This window comes from Acanthopagrus latus, chromosome 4, assembly GCF_904848185.1.
Source record: "Acanthopagrus latus isolate v.2019 chromosome 4, fAcaLat1.1, whole genome shotgun sequence".
Lineage (NCBI taxonomy): Eukaryota > Metazoa > Chordata > Actinopteri > Spariformes > Sparidae > Acanthopagrus > Acanthopagrus latus.
This window is the reverse complement of record NC_051042.1, coordinates 23,844,717-23,868,135: the sequence shown is the minus strand read 5'-3', so window position 1 is coordinate 23,868,135 and position 23,419 is coordinate 23,844,717. Positions and strand designations below refer to the sequence as shown.

The 23,419-nt window shown below is 45.5% G+C and overlaps 1 long non-coding RNA gene across 1 annotated transcript in view; it reads right to left on the bottom strand.

Moving 5' to 3' along the window:
- Window positions 1–689: 689 nt before the first annotated feature.
- The window catches only part of LOC119017784, a 43,138-nt gene continuing 20,408 nt past the window's right edge, over window positions 690–23,419 (bottom strand). The window contains exon 3 of the long non-coding RNA XR_005074554.1: window positions 690–1,608. This is a non-coding gene — a long non-coding RNA (uncharacterized LOC119017784). The remainder of the gene's footprint in view (window positions 1,609–23,419) is intronic.

Sequence of the window (23,419 nt, the reverse complement as noted above, 5' to 3'; positions counted from 1 at the left end):
ATCACTGTGATACACGTGCCTGCAGAGCTGTTCACATGTGTGTGTGTGTGTGTGTGTGTGTGTGTGTGTGTGTGTGTGTGTGTGTGTGTGTGTGTGTGTGTGTGTGTGTGTGTGTGTGTGTGTGTGTCTCCTCAAGGTGTCAGACTGTTAGGTCAGCTGAACATCTCATTATCGGAGGGCAGCAGCCGGTCGCCATTCATGAAACAGCTCACTGCAGTGGGCTGAAGTCATCACCATCATAGACAGGGCTGCAGACATGTCCTTGGATTGATTGCAGTCTGACGACACGCCCCCTTCTGTTTATGAAGGGGAGGGGATGGAGCCTGAAGCAGGAAGAAGTGCAGCAGAGCTGAGCAAAAGCTCAGCAACCACAATATAAAGGACAATTATATATAAAACGAAGATGTACCGACCACACCAGATCTTAACACTATAAAGCATCCTCATGCCTCAACATCACATATGGCCATGCATGCTCCTGCTTACACTATGCATTGGTTCTTAACAGCGGTGTAGGTCAATCACAGTTTCTGTTCCTTTCATGTCATGAGAGTTTTTGGTTAGCAAATAACAGAACACAGCTGAATTACAACCTCTTTATTTGTAAGAAACAATCACAATCAATCTCTAAATAGCACAAGTAACTCTTAGACAGGAAATGATAAGCCGGCTATCATGCAGTTAATCAAAGCCACAGTCTCCAGGGTCCATCAACAAAGCCTGCAACTCTTTCATTAACAGAATTAAATGGCTGATAATGGCACTCTAATTTAATATGGTCCTGACCCTGGAGGTGTTTTTGTTTGGAGAGCTGACACAATGACGTGTGCTGCATTTAAAGCTTTTGTCTGCGCTCCTGTAGCAAGTGTACGTTTTTCATGTTGTGCATTGGGGGGGCGCGTCTCTGTCAGATTAGGAACATGATCCTGCTTAATCTCCATGTAAACCTGAGGCTGTGTTGACTGAGCAGTGTCAGCCCACAGTCGGAGGGAAGTTCGGTTTAACTTTGCTTACTTTTGGTTGTGTTGAAGGCATCCTGACAGTCTGTAGCTGCTCTGCAGTCAGCATTTCAGCAACCACGTCAGTGTAAATCCATATGGCCCAGTCGATGAGAACCTGCTGGGAGATTCCAATTTAATTCTATAATTAGAGCAACCCAGCAGCTCGCCTGAAGAGGAAAAGCAGATAATTCTCCTGATTTAAGATAAAGAGATTGAAAAACGTCTAACATCAGTGAGTGGTGAAGCAGGAAATTAAGACAAGCACAGTTTAATTTGACTGCAGCCGGGCATCAAAGAGACATTTGATATATAACTACCTATCACAAATTTTGCAGCAAAGTGTACTTTTTAGCATGAGTATGTCATCAATGATACCATCATATATGTCAGAAAAGTGCATGTGTTGTGCGGTGTGCTTGTCTATGTAATTACAGGAACCACTGTCATGCCGTGCTTACGTAACTGCTGCGTGCATGTGATGATGACGCTTGTTCTCTCCCTCCAGTGCCTGACATCATGAGACTGCAGCCACAGAGCCCTTTATTCATCCCACCTGTGCAGCATCTCCCACCTCATCCAAAACTGTGGCCTTAGGCGTCTAATAAAGCTGCCAAGCCAACACACATACACACACACACACACACACACACACACACACACACACACACACACACACACACACACACACACACACACACAGGTGTCATGATTTCAAGTTTAAATCATTCATGTGAGGCGCTCGGGGGATACGATGTGCCATGAGATTAACTCTGACTCAGCAGCAGCTGGGGCTGCCGTGTGGGGTACAGCCATAACCTCGTCTCACTGAGCAGCGCTGGACCTGAATAATGAATTGGCTAAATGATCTTTTGCAGCTTTGGAAAATTCATTCTGTTGTTTCCTCTCACACAAACAAGATGGCTCCCGCGTTCCTCTGATCACAGCGGTTACTCTTGCATTGTTCCTCTTTATATTCACCAAATCACTCGTCATGCTGCCTCTCTCAGAAACTTGTTGTTAACAGATGAAATTTCTCTCAAATGTGTCTCTCAACACGTCCTCACTCATAGGCACTTATAGCCACTGAGTCACAGAGGGGAGAAAATCAGGTGTGGCAGGAGTCAGGCTGCGTCATTGTCAAACAGTCTGCTCACCTTCTTCTCTCATCCTCCTTATCACACGTTTTATTTTCTTCTTCTCACACAAGTCTTTCTTTCTTACTTGTTTTATCATTTTCTTTCACTCTTTCTTATCACTGTATCACCGTATTTAGATGCTTCATCTAATACAAAATCCTGCTGCAATATTAACACATTTTCTTGTCTTTTGCGGCAGCTGTGTTTGTTTTTTTTATGAAAGTACATGTGAACCCAAAGAAATCACACATGAAAGGTCCAAAAAAAACCCAATGCATGTGTTTATCACGTGAATGTGCCACAAAACACCCAAAAACCACATGTGCATGTAGATTTATACCACGTGAAGAACAGTTTCACATGTTGAAGTCACGTGTGCATTTTAATAGTTAACAAAGACGTAGATAGACATCATGCAGTATTGATGGAGGAGGAAGCCCAAGACGCTGCAGGGAGTGCAGCAGAGTGGAAAAAAATGGCAGGTTTAGCTTTTGTCCCATTCATGTGAAGTACTATTGGAAGCTATTCTCATAGCTCAGGAACAGACAGCTCCACTTTATGTTAATGTAGCCAAAAAAAAAAGGACCTATAACATACACAAAGAGCCAAAAAAAAAGGTTATCTTAGGTCCAGTTGGTTCATCTGTATCTGTGGGGAGCTTTTTTTTGTGTAGAGCTCTCAGCGGATGTTTCCACTATCTTGAAATTGTCTGTTAAAGAGAAATAATGATGAGATGTTTCCCCTCACTCCATATTTAGACATGGTGAAGGAACTCAGTTAAAGCAGCTAAAACGGAAATACTTTCCTAACAAAAACAATGGCCTCGTGCCATGACCACATACTCTAGACTGAGAAGCTTCTGTGCAAGTGACTTATCTTCTTCCATAGAGACAAAGATTTGACCCATATAAGTTACTGCAGTACCTCAGTAACACTGAGCTGATAACATGTTGTTTTCTTAATGTTGTTGCGATGCTTGGAAACAGCACAGGATATTGCAGAACTACGTAGATGTTTGTATAATAACACACACACACACACACACAAAAAAGGCGATGCCGTCCCAGCCGATGTTCACACTCCAACCCACTGCAACATTATTGCATGAGTAATCATCAGGCATGATCTTCTCTGTCTTCATTTCTTAATCTCAACTACACACTGGAGCTGCACTAGAGTAGACAGCAATGACTGGAACTTGGTTACAGAGATGACTCAAAACAAATGCCATCCAGTAGCTTAAAATGGTGGGTCAATGCTCCCTTTCCTACCTCCCCAGTTCTGGCACCCTTGCTCTGACCACGGTTCCCAAAAGTGCACACCTGTAAAAAAGTTTGCCATATCAACTTAAAAGATGGCGGTATGTCAGCGGTGCATTTACATCCTGTTTCTGCTGCTCCCAAGAGGCTCAGTGGCCCAGACTGTGCTTTCTCATGTTTGGGTTCAGAATTGTTTTGTCTTACTGAAAAGCTGTGCGGTGTGACCATGACCTGAACATCACACGTGTTATTTTACTTTGTTACAGAGTGGTGAAATCCATGTCATCAGTCATCACTGTTGGAAACATTAAGGCTGATTCAGTTGCTCTGCATTCATCGTTCTCTTGCTATTAGCTCTCAGGCTAGCTGTCGAACGTAAGTATCCTGAAAAGTAATAGTCTGGTCCTGTGTGCGTGAGATGTGAATCCAAAGAGCTGTAAGTGTGGGCCTCTCTACCATCAATAACTGATTAGTATGCTGCTGAACTCCTTCTAGACCTCCCAGGTCTTCCAGACCTTGCTTATGTAATAAAACAGCAAAGTTGTGTTTCATATGAGCCCAGCTTGAGTCATTGCATCAGAGAATATTGCTCTGAATAAAACAACAGGTACATTTCCCTCCTCATTTTAAAGTGTTTGCCCCTTTTCTTTCTTTCACTCTCCACTGTTTTTGTTTTCTCTTATCGCCATGCTCAAGTGATTTTATGTAATTCAGATTCCATTCTGCTCCTCATCCCATGCAACTGCTGGTGCCCTACAATAAATCAAATGTTTCTTTCTCCATTCTGCTCATTAGTCTCCCCTCCTACTTCCTCCCTCTACACTTTCTTCACTGTCCCTCCTCACTCTCTCTGCTTTTCACCGTCCTCCCGGACTTTATCTGGTATTCAAATAACGCTACGAGCATTCAGACCACTGCAGACACAGTAAATTTCCTTCACTGGCACCAGGGAGGAACTCCGGGTCTGAGGCAAACTCATAAATAATCTACTGACCGAGACTGTTTCCATTCTTGCATCAGCTCTGCGTCGTATCAGTCTGACCTTAGATGGATAAACAGAAAGCATCACAATGACAAACAGTTTGAAAGACCAACTTGGTAGGCACTTATAAGAAAAGCACACCAGTGCACCAGTGCACACACACACACACACACACACACACACACACACACACACACACACACACACACACACACACACACACACACTGAAGGACCATGTGGTGAGTGGAGATAATCAGCGGAACATTAAGCACCATTCCTTCCCAGCTGACAGGTCTGACACTCTAAAAATGGCCTGTCAGTCAGATCAAGCTGGGTAACTTATCGAGGACTTTGGAAGGATTAACTCCTCGCAGCTAGAATTGGTGGCAAATGCAAGTTTGATGCATTGACCTTAAGACTTTTAAATGTAAGCCACAGGGGTATAAAGAGTAATCAGCTTGAGGATGCAACTAATTAATAGTAACGGAATGTAACTAAGTCTATTTACTCAAGAACTGTACTTTTTATTTCCACCCCAAGGCATACAATACTGTATTCTTTACTGAATTACATCTATTCGAAAACTTCATTCAATTGATATTTTTCAGATTGAAAGCTGCATCAGAGCCAAAGTAATGCATTTTCATATCAGTTCATTATTATGCAAAATCAGGTTAAAACAAAATGATTCTGAATATGCAGTACATACATGCATGTACTGTACATTTTACTTTTGCCATCCATTGTCTGTAACCACTTTATCTGTTTCCATGGGGTCACGGGGTGTTGCTGCTGGAGCCAACAGCTGTCTCCGGGTGAGGGCAGGGAACTCCCTGGACAAGTCACCAGCTCATCACAGGGCCCTTCACTGATGAGCAGTGGGAGGGGGGTCAGTATCTTGCTCAAGGACACTTCAACATGCAGCTCTACCTGCTGAGCTACAGCCACCACTTTACTTTTGATTAAGATACTATATTATCAGATCTTTTAAGACTTTTACTCAAGCTCTATTTGTTTGGGTTAAGATGATATTTTATAAGGACATCTTCACTTTTACTCAAATAAGACTTTAGGGTTAGGGTTAAAACTTTTACTACACTCTGCATTAATGATAAAAGTATGCATGTAGCATTACATCAAATAGTATGTGGATGCTGGGCTAACGTTGGTGGGCACCAAAAAACAAATTTGCAATATAATATGCTGCTAAAAGAACATCTTGGGAGACAGCCACAATCTGCTCAATTCATTCCAAAAGTGTTGGGTGGGGTTTCTGTGCAAACTCAGGAAACTATTTCCCATATCCTGCTTTGCTCACGGTGGCATTTTCATGTTAATACAGGACAGGACCTTCCCTAAAGTGTTGCCACGAACCAGATTACTGACTAAATCATATTGTGTTGTCTGTGTTGCAGCATTAAGATTTTCCACAACTGGATCTAAGGGGCAAAACCGTGAGAAAAATCCCCCTGACTAAAAATACACAAAAGTATGTAAATGGGGGACAGGCTGTGTTTGGATGTTTCATTACGTAAACCAGAAGGTTGATGCTTTTTGGATTTGAGAAGCTGGAAAATATAAGTGGATAGGCGCCAAGAGGTGTGGCTGAGACGGTGTACTGAATGAAGAAACAGGGGGAGAGTGTTTTGAAATTTGAAAACGTCCATGTTAGGGGAGCTGTGACCCTGGTTTGTTGGGCATGATATTTTTAAGGCCGTGGTAGCTGCACCCAATGCTTGCTGGGACACTCTGCTCCCTGGGAATGTGGGTGAAACCTTTTACTTAGATGAGCAATCTGGTTCACAAGTCATAGAAATAGCCGTGTGTGTGTGTGTGTGTGTGTGTGTGTGTGTGTGTGTGTGTGTGTGTGTGTGTGTGTGTGTGTGTGTGTGTGTGTGTGTGTGTGTGTGTCTTTGTAAGAGAATAAGTGTGTGCCACCCTTGTTGATACTCAGCAGAACAAGGCAGGGCAAATGTATTTGTATGGCGCAATTCAGACACCAGGCAACTCAAAGAGCTTCACAGTGTCACGACCCACCAGCCGTGATCCTGGCCTCCTTCATGGTACGTGTGTGAACGTAGTTTCTGCTTCTTTTTGCTCCCTTTGGGCGTGCCTGCTGTGTGCCTGCTGTGTGCTTGGTGTGGTTTGCTCTCTCCCTCATGCTCTGGAAGCCACTGGTGGGTGTGGTCGCTGGAGCGCCTGCCTACACACCTGTCTACACACCTGCGGCTCATCACACCGCTCCAGCACACCTGTTCCTCATCCTACAATCAACTCACCCTTATAAATCAGGCCGACCTTCCACTCCCCACTGGATTGTTGAATCAGATTGTGGGAGAACAAGCCAGCCAACCTGAACTTGCTCTCTTGTGAATTACCTTTTGCAAACTTGCTCTTTTTTTCCCTGTCTCACCTCAGTCCTGACACACTGGGGAGTAGAAATGCATTAAAAACAAGTATCAAGAAACAAAACATTAAAAACCAATTAAGAAATAGGAAAATAAGCTAAAATAGGTTTGAAAGAGGCAAGTCGAGAAAATAAAAGTCACAGTGCAGTTCAAAGCATTGAAAGTGCTTCAGTGAGAGGCAGTGGCAGACAGAAAGGTGTTCAGTCATGAAGAGGTGAGAGCTGGAGCAGCGCTGCACTTTTCTAGGGGTTTCTTCTAGATTATGTGGCATAAAACACTCCCTGTTTCTTTTTTTTCCTTTGGCAAAGAAATTTCTCCATTGTGGGACAATAATATCATGACTGGGTGACGATAATGGTATGGACTCACAAGCACGACATGACTCAGAGTTAGGCAAAGTAAAAGTCTTTACAGAGAACAGGCTAGGTACATGAGAAGTCAGTCAGCGAAGGCAAACAAATCTGGCAGGGGTTAGGCAGAGACGAGGTCGAGGTAAAAAAACAGGCAGAAGTCAAAAAACAGGAATACTTCTAAACACTAGGAACAAAAGGCTTGGACGCTATGTATGGAGGCAAAGACAAACTGGCACTGGACAGGGGAAACACAGGGAATATATACACACACACACAGGAAATAGGTGAAAGTAATCAGGGCAGGGGAAGACAATGAAGGAGGAGGACAAACCGACATGGACAAGGAGAGGAGATCTGAAACGAGAGGAAAGGTAAATACAAACAAAATAAGACGGGGAGAAAACTGTAACATGGAGCGAGTCATAACAAACAAAGGTGTCTGTATCAGATCTGGAGTCATGCAGTCTGAAACTGTTTTGAAGAACCCTGCGGGCAATAAATCATGGCAGCCCGAGGGAGATTTAAAATCCTGTATCATGTTTTGCAGGTTTTTGTCACTGATACGAGTGTGTCATTGTATTAGAGTTGGTTTTAGGTGGACACATGTACAACACACCTCCTGTCCCTGGTACGGTGGCACTGACACTGATCTAATTTTCTGACTTTTGGCTGTGTAGAAGGATGCAGATTGATTACAGGCCCTGATAGATGGATGTACAGAGGCTACTGGCACGGGAGGGTTTGTTGTCTCTCTAAAGTAGCAAACAGTGCACGTGCATCACTGTTGTTTTGGTGATAATGTTGTAATGAGATAATAACTAAGAAAGGATGTAGGAGTGTCTCTCCAGTGTGTCTGTAACAGCAGCCACAGATGTCGGCCTGTCACTGTGCCTGTATACGCACAGCGGGGTGACTTATCACCCCGTCTCTCCATCGTCACCATTTTCAGCCCTGCAGGGGTGTCATGGGCACTTTGTCACAGGAAATGACATCACTGACTCGCACATTGCCCTCATTGCCAAATAAAAGCCCCGTCTGGTGTTCAGGAGCTGGAGGGGGATCGTGAGTGATTCAGCAAAACGTGACTGCTGTCAGAACAAATATCTGTTAGCTTGTTAGGGGACGTCTCACTCTGCTGCAGATGGGGGCCGGAGGTTTGACGAATCGGGCGTAAAGCAGCAGCCATGCATGAGGATGAAAACACTGCGAATTTATGCACACACATCTGTTTGCGTGAGCGAAAGCTGAGTGTATATTTAGCTTGTCCTCTCTCTCTTGCTTTCTCTCTCTGTCCCCCTTATGGTAACCTGAAACGTATCCCTTTTCACCCCTGGTGGCTGCATCTCTGTAAGGCCTGTTGCCTTGAGGTGCAGAGCACTCACAACAGGTCTCATGAAATAATTATGTCGCTGCACACTCACACACCTCTCAGTGTGTCTGGCTTCTACCCCGGAGCACTCCCCCGTGTCTCTCAGGCTGCCTCCTACAGACAGCGGCAGGTCACATGGAGCGAATGTGTGACTGGACACGCCGTTGTCTTCCTTTGCCAGCGTCCCATAGCTCAGCTGCTGATACAAGCACCCGAGCGCCCACCCATCCAGTCGTGTACACATTTGAGTGCTGTAGTTCCTATGTATGTGTGGTTCCAGTATCAGTGTGTTTAGAGTCGTGACCATTAGCTCAAACAGGCTAAGTCAATAACATCAATGATATCCACTATTCAGTTTTGATAAAAACATTTTGCTTTACAGATTTTGATATTTCACAATCAGTGAACCATTAGTATAAAAAATGTTGGTTATATTATATTTAATTTAACAGAAGCTTTTGTCCAAAGCGACTCACAGTAATTCATACATTCATACACTGTTGGTGTTGGCTGCCATGCAAGGTGCCAACCAGCACATCAGGAGCAGTTTGGGGTTCAGCATCTTGCTATCTTGCTCAAGGACACTTCAACAGAGCAGGGAATCGAACCAGCAACATTCCAATAACAAGATGCTCTACCCCTGAGCCACAGCTGACATTATGAACTTATTCCAAATTTCCTTTTGGCACTATTAATGTCTTCGTAATAAGTCCTGCTGCCTCACTAGATTCTTAAAGAGTCGTAGAGATAACATTTGTTATGGCAATGCTGCTGATCTCCAGAGGGCCAGTGTTGCTTTAACTTTAACAGCTGAACTAGAAATGACACTGTAGTTCTGGGCACGCTCCACTACTCTTGCATGTGCTACAGATGGGGTGAGCACATGCACCACGTGTAGGAGAAAGTGTATCTGTGGGATGATGCACTGATGCACTTCATGCATGTGTGCACTGAGGCCGTGCATATGACGATTTCACTCCTGAGGTTCAGATCTCACTCTCTGCTGCCCTCTTGTGTGCTAACACGTTAATATAATATTTTCCTTCTACAGTGTAACTGGCATCACTTCCAAGTGTTGCAGAGGAACATCCAGGCTCAGAATTCATCAGCACACTTTGAGACTGTGGGAGACATTCGTGTAAATCCTTAAATCCTCGAGTATTGACGACTGACAACCTTATTGCGAACACCAGTCTTTAATCCTGCCTACATTGCTGTTGACATTACAAAATCCACATTTGCTGCCCAAAACAACATACCCATCACATACACTGACACACACACACACACACACACACGGTCAAATCCTTCTGAAATGCTGCAAATCCTTGGTTCCAAGTCAGGTTAATGAATGAGGCTTTGTTAGTACCCCCATCTGAAGGCCTGTGTTCTCTCTCACAGTCCTCTAAATGTGGCTCATCTGCCCGGACGCTCCACAGGTTAGCAGATTACAGAGAACAAAAGCCCAGAATATGAGCCTGCTGGCAGCAGAGCGACTGGCCCCGTCTCTGGGGTCCAGTCATCAGACACAGCATCACTGCCTCCATCTGTCTGGAGGAGAGTGCCCTCCCTCCCCTCTCACCACCTCACCCTGCCCCTCTCCTCTACTGTGTGTGTGTGTGTGTGTGTGTTATATACAGCAATGACCATTATCACCATCAAGTGCAGGCAAATCACACTGATACTCTCAGAACTTTGCTCTCGCGTGTGGCTTTTACTTCACCATTTCTTTTTCATGCTCCTGCATGTTAAATGACACGCACACAGATAAACACGGCACATTAACACATCAATCTCCTGTGTTAATCTCGCTCCTGCTCTCCCCCTCTCTCATTTGCTTCATCTTGGCTGTTGCCACGGTGACAGACCCCGTTGTAGGTGAGACCTCCCCCCCCCCATCTTTGCGGTCTTGCGTCAGGTGAACAAACAGGCCATCTCTTCGACCAATTTCAAAGAGCAGCATAGGCGTTAATAGACACAGCAAAGTTGGAAAAATCTCTGCTAATTCATCGCAGCAGCTGTTAAACACAACTGACACTTCCGTGCCGCGAGGAAGAGGTTTTGGCAGGAGATGAGTGGAGGGCTTAGGATTCTGGCGGCGCTGTGTGAGTGTGCGAGAGAGGATAGAGCGAGGCTCTTAAGTGTCCTCCTCTTGGTGTTGTTTCAGCTGGGCAGCCTCGGGGACAGCAGGGAGAGATCCAGAGGGAAGGATTTCAACAGTGCACACAACTGAGAGACAGGCAGGCAGGCAGGCAGACAGGCAGGCAGGCAGGCAGACAGGCAGGCAGGCAGGCAGGCAGGCAGACAGGCAGGCAGGCAGGCCGGCAGGCAGGCAGACAGACAGGCAGACAGGCAGGCCGGCAGGCAGGCAGACAGGCAGGCAGGCAGGCAGGCAGGCAGGCAGACAGGCAGGCAGGCCGGCAGGCAGGCAGGCAGACAGGCAGGCAGACAGGTAGGCAGGCAGGCAGGCAGACAGGCAGGCAGACAGGCAGGCAGACAGGCAGGCAGACAGGCAGGCAGACAGGCAGGCAGACAGGCAGGCAGACAGGTAGGCAGGCAGGCAGGCAGACAGGCAGGCAGGCAGACAGGCAGACAGGCAGGCAGACAGGCAAACCAAACAGCTTTTTTGTGAATATTTTTCTATTAATTTTTTTATTTAGAGCAACGTCACTTTTAATGTATAAATAAATACAAAATAATGAGAGGTAGTGTTCACATGATGAAAGCCATGTCAATTCTGATGACATTTGTATATTATATCTAATACATTGGGCACTGGCACGGTGTCCGGAGAGGTAAAATTGGGTTGGCAATGGCTCAGAAAGGTATTCATATTTTAAAGTACATCTTTTTGAGCGGATTACAGCCATTCATTGCCAAAAAAACATCTAGCCATGAGAAGATGAAATGCTGGAAACGACTTCCATGTCACTGATTTACACTTCCTGGGAAAACGTGAAGCTATCTCTAAAGCCCCCTCTGAAAGTTTCTTTAATGTGCATTCAAAGTCCCCTGATACAGACCCTTTGTATAAGTGTGGATATTAAACCATAAATAACTGTATGCTTTAAATGCCAAGACGTATCCCTCCTTCATCATAATCATCATCAGATACGAAGTGCTGACCTCATTTCAAATTTGACTGACTGAGAAAAAGGGCAACGTCTGTGTGTCCTGTCTCTGTATCAGCACTCTCCAGAAGTAGCTCAGCGCATGCATGATGTTGGTGTGGATAACACTCCCCAGAGGTCTTCATGTGAGTATATTGTATCTGATACACACCAACGGGACAGAAACAGCTGCTGTGACCCGGTGTCAATATGACATGTCATACAGTTGCAGCATGCCAATAGCAGTTGTTATACTGTTGATATTCAACGGCCACAACCGGGGCTGCTTCTTACTGATGTATTTATTCAGCAGGAAACAAAATGATGATGAGAGTTTGTAACATTTGTGTAATTCTACAATTTGCAGGCTGTCAAGTTGAAATGATTTGTTTCCAGTCTCCACGGCAGTGGAGCTTTATTTAGTCATTTCAGCTGAGCAAAATGATGTTTCACTTTCTTGTTGTGACACATCAGTTGAGTGTATTTGTAACAAAAAAAACAAAACAAACTGATGTGTAATTTGCGCTCGCTGGGGGCAAAAAGTGCTCCATATTTATGAGAAATTGATTACAATGCAGTGAAAACTATGTCATACATATTTATCTACAGTGGGTGACTGCTTATACCATCAACAGCAGTAGTGTATGTGTGTGTGTGTGTGTGTGTGTGTGTGTGTGTGTGTGTGTGTGTGTGTGTGTGTGTGCAGATAGGGTCAGAAACATCGATTCCTCTCATAAGAACGGTACAGGTCTATTTTCAAAGCGTGTCCTTCATCAGAAAAAAAACACTGAGCGGTGTTGTGTGTCTAAAACCAATTTGCGAAAACGAGTGTAAGTAAACAAGAGTTGCTTCCTGCCTCTTCAGCAGCTGAGAGGCCAAATAAAGGGTGCCATTTCCACTGTGACTGAGTTGGACTGAAGCGTCTTTAATGTTATCAGTAACACCTGTGATTCTGCCGCGATGACAAGTCGAAATAGTGTCTGTGAAAAGGGGAGCGCTTCATATCCTGCCATCTGACCGCAGCCTGCACCAGGGCCTCCTCTGACTGCTGTGGAGCTCATTTTATTTCATAGAATTTATTTGTCGGGAGCCACATTCAAAAAACATTAATCTCATGGAACAAGATTGTCTGAAGCCTCTCTGTTCTGATGTTGGGAGCTGACAAAGGGGCCTGAGATTCGGTTGTTATCAGCTGTATGCTGTCAGCTCCGTGATTTATTAAACGTTGTACAGATGGAGAGAACGAACAGAAAGAACAAAGATTATATAATCCCTTTTTGGCATGATTTGACTGTTGAAAGTGCATGTTTCGTGGGAGCCGTTCAGGTGTTTGTTTCATTCCTTGCAAATGTTGACGATGTATATCATATGTTACATCATAATATTCTGGTCAGAGCTCCCTTCAGCAACAGCAATTCTCTCCGACATCTTTCTGAATTGCAACAAAGATTTCAGGGAGAAGACGACACTCCTTCTGTCATGATCTAACCTACATCGTGCAGAAATATTGAAATAACAATTTGATGTTTGTTGTCGTACACAGTACAATGTTTAGTGAAATTTAGAGCTACTGGGCTCAAGAAAACAAGTCTTACTAAAAAATTAATCAGAATAAAGACTCATCCAACAATGAAATATTAGAATCAGGCAAACAGATTAAATACAGAAGAAATGTATAAAGCACATAAAACATCAGCTGTGTGAAACAATGCAAATGATTCTGAGTTTCACAAAAATACAATGCATGTTTCCCGTGCATAATGATACATGCAACGAAAGGTGACATTACTCTAAAATAAAGGATGTCATATGTCATGTGCCTTTGTGTTCACTTAGTTTATGTCTTTGTATAGCATGTGGCAAAAAGTTGTGACAAATAGAGCAGTAATAAAACAATTTATTTCAGAATCTATATTTTGAAAATTGCAGTGCGATCCAGGCTTTCTCTTCCTTTGTAATGATGATATCAGCTGCAATTAAATGCAAATGTATTACTTTGGGTATAACCATCAGTAATGGTTATGAAAGAAAAAAAGGTCAAATCCATAGAGTTGCAACACAGTTTGACTGATATTTGTACCGGAAAATTCCTAAAAACTTTCCCTTCATCACAATGTGTAACTGGCAGGAATGGTTAGCAGTTGATATATTTTTTTTTCCGGCCTCAGGATGGCAGCAGAGCGACGCGGTCGGGCATCGAGCGTGGGGAGACTTAACAAGGAAATAAATTGTAACCTCATCCTCCGAGCCTTTGAGGAGTCTGGTGAAATTGCTGTATAAAAACACTGGCGTTGGCTTCCCCTTCCCCTCTCCCTCTCCCTCTCTCCGGCTCTCTTTCTCCCTCTGTCTTGAGGGGGAGGGATTGTTAAGGACTGCTCCCTATTAACAAGAGTCTGTGAGAGAAATGTGTTGAAGCGAGGCCAGCGCGGCTCTCAATCTGAAGAATGTGTTGGCATATACAAGGGGCGCCACTCAAATGGAACTTTAATTCATTTACACAAAAGCCAGAACAATCGTAAAAACAGACCTCACCGCCGAGAGCTAACGATTTAGGTAATAAAGGCTGGAACATAACTTCCTTTAACCTGAGAATTAGCCCTTTTATAGAACTTTTTTCCCTTGTAATATCTTTTTTCGCGCTGAATGAGAGGATAGCACGTCTTTCTCAGAGTGTGTGTGTGTGTGTGTGTGTGTGTGTGTGTTTCAGATGGCAGAGGTGGGCTGTGAATGAGCCTTTGATGCGGCCTGCCAAGTTTCCCCTGTGGACAGCAGCTGTTATGATAAACACACTGTCTAGTAGCAACAGATCCTCCCAAGATGGTTCCCCACCTCCTCCTCTTCACTCCCCACCTCTCCCACTTTCCCTCTCTCTCTCTCTCTTTTTTTTCTCCCAAGGCGGTGTTTAATGGAAGGGAAATGAAAACAATAGGCCCTGCCAGTCTGCAGGCCAGCAAACAGTCTCTGCCAACTTGACAGTAAGTCAGGGAGACTTGAGAGAGAGGCTGCGATGTACCGAACACGGTCCAGACAGCGGTTTCTCCAAAGGTGTTTCCACATGGGGCCGACTAGGGGAGATTGATTGTGCATGACCATCTATATTATCTATCCACCCAACCCTGGAGAGCAGAGAGATGAGGCCTCACCACTCTGGATGTGCTGCTGATGAAAAGACGACTTTTATCTTTTTTTTTTTTGCATGAGCTGCCCTTTAATGTGAGCCAGCGTTTCGCCACGGAGGTCACGAAAACTCAGTGGAAACCATTAAATTTCCATTAGCTGGTCTATTTTTGTGTAGTTTTTCCAGTCTAAAATACATTTTTCTCTCTGGCTCAATCTGACCTGTGACCACTCTGACACAAAGGGAAATACTAGATTTCTGATGACCAAAAAAAAAAGAGTTCAGAACTAACACTGGGATTTCACTCACACCAGATTTTTTACCCCTCAAAAAGTTTTTTTTTTAGTTGGTAAATGCATTAAGTATGACAGAAACATGGTCTGCAGTTAATGAATTTGCTTGTAAAATATTATAAGATATTCAGCTCTATTATTTTACAGACTTTTGCTCAAGTTGTCGGTCAACTGAAGTAGTTTATGAATTAAAATCCACTATTATAACTTAACTTCTCTGAACATATCTATCACACACAAAGTTTGTCTACCAAGATGTATGAGGAAAAATTCTATCTAATATTATTTTTGTCACAAAGAGCAGTTTGTAAGTTTGAAAACACATCATCCCTCCAGATTGTGTGAGCCCCTTTAATTCAAATTCAAATCATTCAGTTTTTTCCAAATTTTTAATCTGACATTTGTCATCCAGAACCAGGTAAAAAATGTTCAAAATGTAATTGTTCCACGGAGAAAACTTTAAAGAAGACATATTTTTACATTTTCAGGTTCATAATTGAAGTTTTGGTTGCATTAGTGCTTAAAAAGACCCCCAAAACTCTTCAGTCTCCGCCTCCTCAGTACAAAGTCTGCTCTGATTGGTCAGCTTACACACACCTGAGCCAGCACTGCTAACAACAACAGACACAATAGGTCCTCTTTTGCATTGCATTTCACAATTTGACATAAGCATAAACAATTATTGAAAAAACAACATGACATAAACCCTAAAAAAAATGTTAAGAATATCAAAATTAAAACAAAACTACTAAAGAGTTTCAAGCATTTGTTTTCTCCTGCAGAGTGTACGGTTGATGACACGTTCAGGTGGTGCACCCGGAGTACACCCACACAGGGAACGCTAACAAATTAGTCAATGCTGTGTTTTCCTAATTCTCAGCCGCCCAGGTTTACTCATCAAAGTGCTGTCAGGTCTTGTAAAATGATGTCATTCAAGCTGTTGGTTTCCATGATCTTTGGCTCTCCACAGTCATGCAAGGGTTAGAGCAAGGGTTAGTTCACACACACACACACACACACACACACACACACACACACACACACACACACGCACGCACGCACACACGGACGCACACACGCACGTGCACTGTGGTCACGACAGGCCCAGACCACAGGCACCCATGTGGAACGAGTCAGTGAACAGACCTTTATTCCTGCACTGAGCCGCTCTGTGAGTAGACTCACTCACTCAAACTTTGTGTGTCAATTCTCCGCTCTTGCTCATCAGCACCGGCAGCTCTTTAACCACAAAAAGCCATTCACATGCAATAAACATGACTCACTAGGATGCTTTTTGTCCTGTTTTGCATGCTCTTACCTGCAGGGTTTTTTTTGTTTGTCTGCTCGGTGACCTCGGGGTGAACTCAAGGTTGGCCTGTTGCCCAGCGAGGGACGTGCGAGCCCATTTGGCCCTTCAGTACCTGTCCGACACACTGATTGGGTTACTGAGTGTGTGTCGGAGTAAACAGGTACTTCCCCCCGGAGCCCTAGCACAGCAGGCGTGTGCAGAGGTGCACAAAGATCCTTTTACATTTTCCACTCTCCTGGAAGCGCAAGCCTCCGGCGCCCTGTGCACGCTTATGCATGCATGCATACATGCGTGTGTTGCTTTGTGTGTGTGTTGTGTATCTTGGTCCTTGGAGGGGGAACTGGAAGCGGACTCATCCAGCGGATTTTTTTTCCCAGAACGAACACCTCTCAGCCTCAATCCCATCCACTGCGTGTGTGTTTAAGAATGTACGGTGTGTGATCAGAGTGGTTAACTCGATAAAGACTTATCTTTCCCCCTGCGAAGCCATCCCACGCAAGCTAAGCGTCTCTTAGCTGGGTATCATGTTGCTTCCCCACTCCAGCTCTCTCTCCCTCCTCTGTCCAACACCGCTCAACACACACACACACCCCGATGAACACACAACATTAAATCCCCCCTCCAGGCATCAGTCAGCAAGCCAATCCATCATGGGAAGTTTGTGCTGATGAGAAGACTGGGGGGAAAAAGCAGGAGGTTGGAGAACATAGAGGGACGGGAGTGGGGTTAGTTGGAGAGGAAGAAGAAGGGAAGGGGAGAAGATGTGGAGCACCGAATCATGGTGATGGATGAGGGAGGGGATGCTGGGTGATGGCTGCTCTCCCCCCTTTCAATCCCACATGAATGTGAACTCAAGCAGGAAAAACTTGGGATGGGATGGGATGGGATGGGACGGCTGGTGTGAAGGGACACAGGAGACCTGGTGCCCAATGCGGGATGTGTGGAATTTGTTTTGTTTCTTTCCAATAAATAAGTCCCGTCCTGGTCATTGCCCAAATCCGTGAGAACCCCTGTGCGGCGATAACTCACCGCTTCAGTATTTTGCTAGACAAAAGGCTGAGGGATTTATACTGGTCAGAAATCAGAGTAGAAACCACAACACTGTCATGATCTCAGTCCAACAATGGGAGATTGGATAAACGCAGACGCTGGACTGCTTGGATATTCGACAATGTATGACAGGCCTTACCACAACTAGACGATTATGTTACCAGAAGGACAGATATCAAAGAGCCGGAGAGAAAAGAGTCTATGTGTGCACGTGGAGCATGTCTGCGCTTTAAATGCCGAGTGAGGGGACCGATTACGGCCACTAATGCTGGTAGCAGAAATTGCATCCCTAAACAAATAAAGAAAAACCACTGACTAAACAAACCCAAACCATTTCCGACTTATCGATTATCAGCTTAGGACTTCTGGAACAACCTGGAAAAGATTGCATCTGACTCGAGGGTAGTAAAACAACGTTTCTTGGAGAAAGTGGGCAAAGGCTGGCGAGAAGCCGGTAGAGGGCCGACGGAGCCAGAGGAGTTTAAAGGAGTGGAAAAAGAGAGAGAGAGAGCAAGAGAGAGAGGGAGAGGGAGAGAGCTGGGCTGTGTGGCTGGCTGTGTGCTCCTGTTCTGCTAGGCGGCCGTGGCTGGCTAAATAAACAATCCTAATTGGCTGTGGAGCCCCGCTAGTCTGGGGTTTCACTCGCTTTCATCCTCGGGAAGTTGCCGGGAAGCTGTGGGAGAGCTGAGGTGAGGCATCATGATAAACACACATGTGCTCAACCATTCACACACACACACACACACACACACACCAGAGAGAATGTGCACATACATACACGCACATAAAAGGTGATTAAGTGTATGGAGGCTGCCTTTTGTTGATTCTGTTCTCTTTCTGTCGTCAGGTAAATGGCGATATATGAGAGTTTGTGTACGAGCTGTTGAGAGCGGCCTCCCCACCGCCTGCAGTGCGGCGGCTCGGAGGAGAGTAATGCGGCCACCTGCCTGGCACATCTGGGGGTGAGTAATGTGCCACAAACACACGCATTCACACACTCAGTTCCTCGCGCAAACAGGAATAGATGCAGACTCAGACATGTGCACAGTCGCACGCATGATTCATACTGCGCACACACTCACGGAGGCGAACACAACTGGACGTGACGGACAGCCGGCCGGAGCCAGAATGACTCAGTTACACTAACAGAATTACAACACCGGCTCTGGAGCGCAGACAAAACAGCAGATTTTATCCATCACGGACCGTTGAGATTCATCTGCCGAGGTTTGGTGAAGAAATTAATGATTTCTTCTTTTAACAAAACAAGCGCAGTCCAGCACAAAGTACAGCACTTTTCAGTATCGGAGACCTTTCGGAGGTGTAAACGAGAGCTGTCTCCAAGTCTGTCAGCTTGTTTTATTATCCAAACGAAACAATCGTGCCTGTTCCTGTTCGCCAATATCACAGGAGACAAGAGCTCTTTTGTATAAAGAGATGGTCTGATAGGGACAGAATAATTAGTGGAATGGATTTAATGTAGAAATGTCTTATTATCATTAAACACAAGTGAGGAATGACAAGCTTTATTCTTGTTTCTCTGCTGCCATAGCGAACCGTTGACACCCCATCTCATGCATACTGTGTGATCATGCCGGCAAAGACGAGGCCTATAAGCACCGAAGACTGCGGTTTTCTGTGCGATGGAATTGTGTTGTCTGAGAGAAAGAAAGAAGAAGAAAGAGGGGCTCTTTCGCTCTCAAGCACGACCCTGGCCCTTAGCCCGGCATGGCTCGCGAGGGGGAATTGAGAAAAAAGTGGCTGTCAGGGAGGAGAGCTGGAGAATAGAGAGAAGGAGAGGAGGATAGGAGAGGAAAGGCCTTGCTCTCTGGAGATGGTCACTTGATTCCTACACTTTGAGTTTACTGTTTCATTGGCAACAAAAAAGGGAGAGGTGAACAAGAATCTGAAAGCAGTAAAATGTCGTCCTCAAACAAACAAATGTCTATTTCTGCACCGGTTTGCACCCTTGTATTTAGGTGATGCACTTCACAGCAGCAGCAACAACAGGCTGTGTGAGCATAGGGTGCAGATGAGCAGCAGCGACCATGAAACGAAACAAGACCACACCAAGCACAGTGAATTAAATGCGTGCTAGGATGCTAACAGTGACGACGCTAACATGCGTATGATTTGGGGTGGCTGTGGCTCAGCGGGTAGAGCAGGTTGACTAGTGATCAGAAGGTCGGTGGTTCAGATCCTGGCTCCGGGCAGGGCCATGTCGAAGTGTCCTTGAGCAAGATATTGAACCCCACATTGCTCATTAGTGAGGACCCTGCGATGAGCTGGCAACTTGTCCAGGGAGTACCCTGCCCTCGCCCTGAGACAAGACTGGGATTGGCTCCAGCAGCCCTTTGGAAAGGAATAAGCGGTTACGGACAATGACATGACACATCCAAACATCAAGTTTTCACAGGATGTCTGCAAGTGTCGTTTGCTGTCCAAGATGCAATTGATCCTTCAAACTTTCTGCAGGCTTCAACGGACTTAATTGATTTGATTAGCTACAATTCAATGCAATATGGATGTGACATTTAAGAACATATCATGGTTTAATTTAATATAACATTACTTGAATTGTGTAAGCCAAATTTAATATTCAACTACATCGTGATAAAGAAATATGGAGAAATGCATTTTATCATTGTCAATCAGCACTTATGTATATTAGATACATATATATATATATATACACACACATCGCAGTACTGTATGCGCAGCTAAAGTCCAAGAGGGCTCAGTCGGTATGTTCTGAGAGTGGACTTTTGGATTCAGCCAGAGCAGAGCTGAGGCTGATGGGAATGTAATTTTTCTGCTGCTATTCAACCCAATAGCTGCTCAGACATTTCACTCAAAACCACAAATGTCAAACTCATTGTGACGTTAGAGGAAACATCAAGGCATCCCTGATGCAATTCATCATCTGGGAACCATGAACATCTGTACAAAATGCTGCCATATTTCACTGGATAAGTGCAAACTATGATCGCCTAAGTCCTTGGGAGACAATACATGTCTGTGCAAAATGTGGGATTTCATCCAATAGCGGTTGACATATTTCATTCAAAACAAAAGTGGTCAGCTGACCGACCGAGCTACTGACAATGCCATTCCTAGAGCTAAAGTGAAACACCAGGAATCGGGGAATTACACACTGAGAGTAAAGATATCATGACATTCCCCCAATTTCAGAGAAATTGAGTCTGCACATCATCCGTCGGCATGCATATTTAAAAACAGAAACATCTTTTATCACTACCGCAATTATTAACAGATTCACAACATCCAGCAAATCCAACACACAATTTATTCCTCGCTGTCTTCCAAGACGTCCTTTGGAAATTCAGAGTTCATAGCGGTTTTAATGGTTCTGGCAACGGGGCCCCCGAGCTGTGAGTCAAAAGGCTGAATGTAAAGATGGCCTCGACCCAAACGCTGCAGCCCGGCCTGCCTCCATCCTTCCTCCTCCGCCTACTCCTCCTCCTCCTCCTCCTCTGACTGACTGCTGGCTCACACTCGGCACTCACACTGCTCCTCACGTGACCAACACATCCCGGGAATCCAACACACAAGCTGTGAGAAGAAATTGTGTATATGTGTGTGTGGGTGTGTGTGTGTGAGAGAGAGAGAGTGTGTGCAGGGACTTAAAGGCTCCTTATGCAAGTTGTGTGAATGTCAGGCACCTCATGTATCAGACAGCACCTCTGTTCACTGGGGCAAAATGAACAGGAGACAAGGGGCTTTCCTACCTCGCTTGAATACACCGCTCACACACACACACACACACACACACACACACACACACACACACACACACACACACACACACACACACATACTAAAGATTACACGGGCTAAAGGGCACAACCTGAGGAGAAAATGCAACTCTTGACAGCTGCGACTGCATGTGGAAATGCATTTGTCAGGGACTAAGAATAAAGCCATTTACTCCTCTCGGGGGCAAAGGACAGGTGATCCAGCTGCTAATACCAAGAAATACACTCACACAACATGCATGGAGACACGCACAAGACACACACATTCACACACAATGACAGGAAGGTTACAGGAGGAAGATGGAGGGACAGCGAGAGCGAGGCGGAGTGGATACCGCGTGCTGAATAGACTGGAAGGCCGGGTCGCAGGCAAGGAAAGGGATTATTTGATAGGGACGAGTGGTGGGCGGTAATCACTTTTTCCAGGGACCTCTCTCCGAAAGATGACATGTCATCAGCATTTCCCTGGCAGCTCGCTCGCAGTATGAGGAAGAGAGAGAGAGAGAGAGGGAAGGAGGGAGTGAAGAGAGGGGAAGGAGGGAGAGGGCGCGCTTCTTCCGAGGGTGGCAGGCAGCCAACAACAACAGCCGACTCCAGTAGGTCGGCACAGGAAGGAGGGGTGGGGGGGTAAGTGCATGAGTGTGTTTGTGTGGATCTCTGTGTGTGTGTATGTGTGTGTATGTGGGGGGTGCTGTTAAAGCCCTTATGTGTGCACCCTTGCTCTCCTCAAGCGTTCCCCGTTTGTTGTTCCCGAGCCAGAGGGCCTTCGGCTGGGCCGGTCCCAGGGGAGTCGTTACACCACATTCCTTTCCCATTATTCCAGGCGTCTCTTTTCGAGCAGCACCGTCCCCGTTTCTTTTTTTTTTCCGGCTGGCCTTTCCTCTCGCCCCTGAGGTCCCGTGTTTTCATCCTCACCATTATTTTTTGGGGTTATTAGCTGAAGGAAGGATGGTGATGTGTCAGACAGCCAGGGAGAAGGGGGTGAGGGAGGGGGTGAGGGAGGGAGGGAGGGAGGGAGGGGCAGGAGATTTAAGAGCTTCTGCTGCTATAAAGCCTGAGTGTGTGTGTGCATGCAGTGTGTGTATGTTTAAGTTTCAATGTTCTTGATCTTGACAAGACACAAACAACTAGACCATCTAGGTTATACGAGGTCAAGTGAAACAGACAGTATCTCTACAGCTGCTGCCTTCATTTCAAGCAGGACATCCTGCATTCTGTAACGTAGAGACGGACGACAGAGCGAGAGACGGTTTGTTAACATCTGCGATGCAGAACAGGTGTCCCGGGATCTCCGGTTCCACGTGGACCTACTCGCGACCCAGCAGGGAAACACCATCAGAGGGCCTCTGATCACTCCTTCTCCTCGCACTCTGTCTCCCACTTGTCTAGCTCCCTTGTTCTGTCCTCATCGCTTCCTCTCCCCGCCTTCCCTTCTTCCTTTTCTTCCCCCCTGCCAGAACCTTTTCTTCCACTGGGTCTCAGTGACCTGAGAAGGGAGGAATGTTCATCAGAAGTATGTCAAGACTTTTTTCAAGGTTTTTTTTTTAAAATTCCAATGGGAGGGACCCCCGGAGCCCTCAGGCGTGGGAGGGGCCTCGCGACTGACTGACAGGTACAGGTGAAAGTGGATTAGGTCAACCTCGTGTCACCGAGGACACACACACACACACACACACACACACACACACACACACACATACAGAGGCTCCAACCAGGCTGTGCCACTATGAGAAAGAGGGGAGAGGTCAGCTTCAGCTACGATGGGGTTAGGGTACGAGGGAGAGCAGAAGCTCTGTGATACGGCCTCTTAACATGACTTTGAGTGGGGAATGTGTGTTTATAAGTCTAATAAAGCAGGAGAGCGTAGTCCAGAAAACCAGATGAACTGTGGCCCAGTCGACACTGTACGAGCTGGACGTGTTTTGGTTTTTCCTTGTTCGGAGGAAACACATTCCTTCGTCGCACCTCTGACCTTCGAGAGAGGGAAGAGATCCTGCAGAAATAAAAGAATAAACAAACAACAAGGAGAAAGTCCAGGCTTCTCTCTGGAGGTTTGAGTTTTTTCCCCTGTCCCTCTGTAGTCTGCGCGTGACGTGCAACCCTGCTGCTGATGAAAAGATTGTGAGATGTGTCTTGTCACAAAAAAATAACTTTTTTTAAAACTGCTAACAGATGTAACATGTTCCTGAGGCCCTGAGATGACTATCAGTCAAGGAACTGACACACTGGCTTGGTTTACTTCCTGTGTCACCT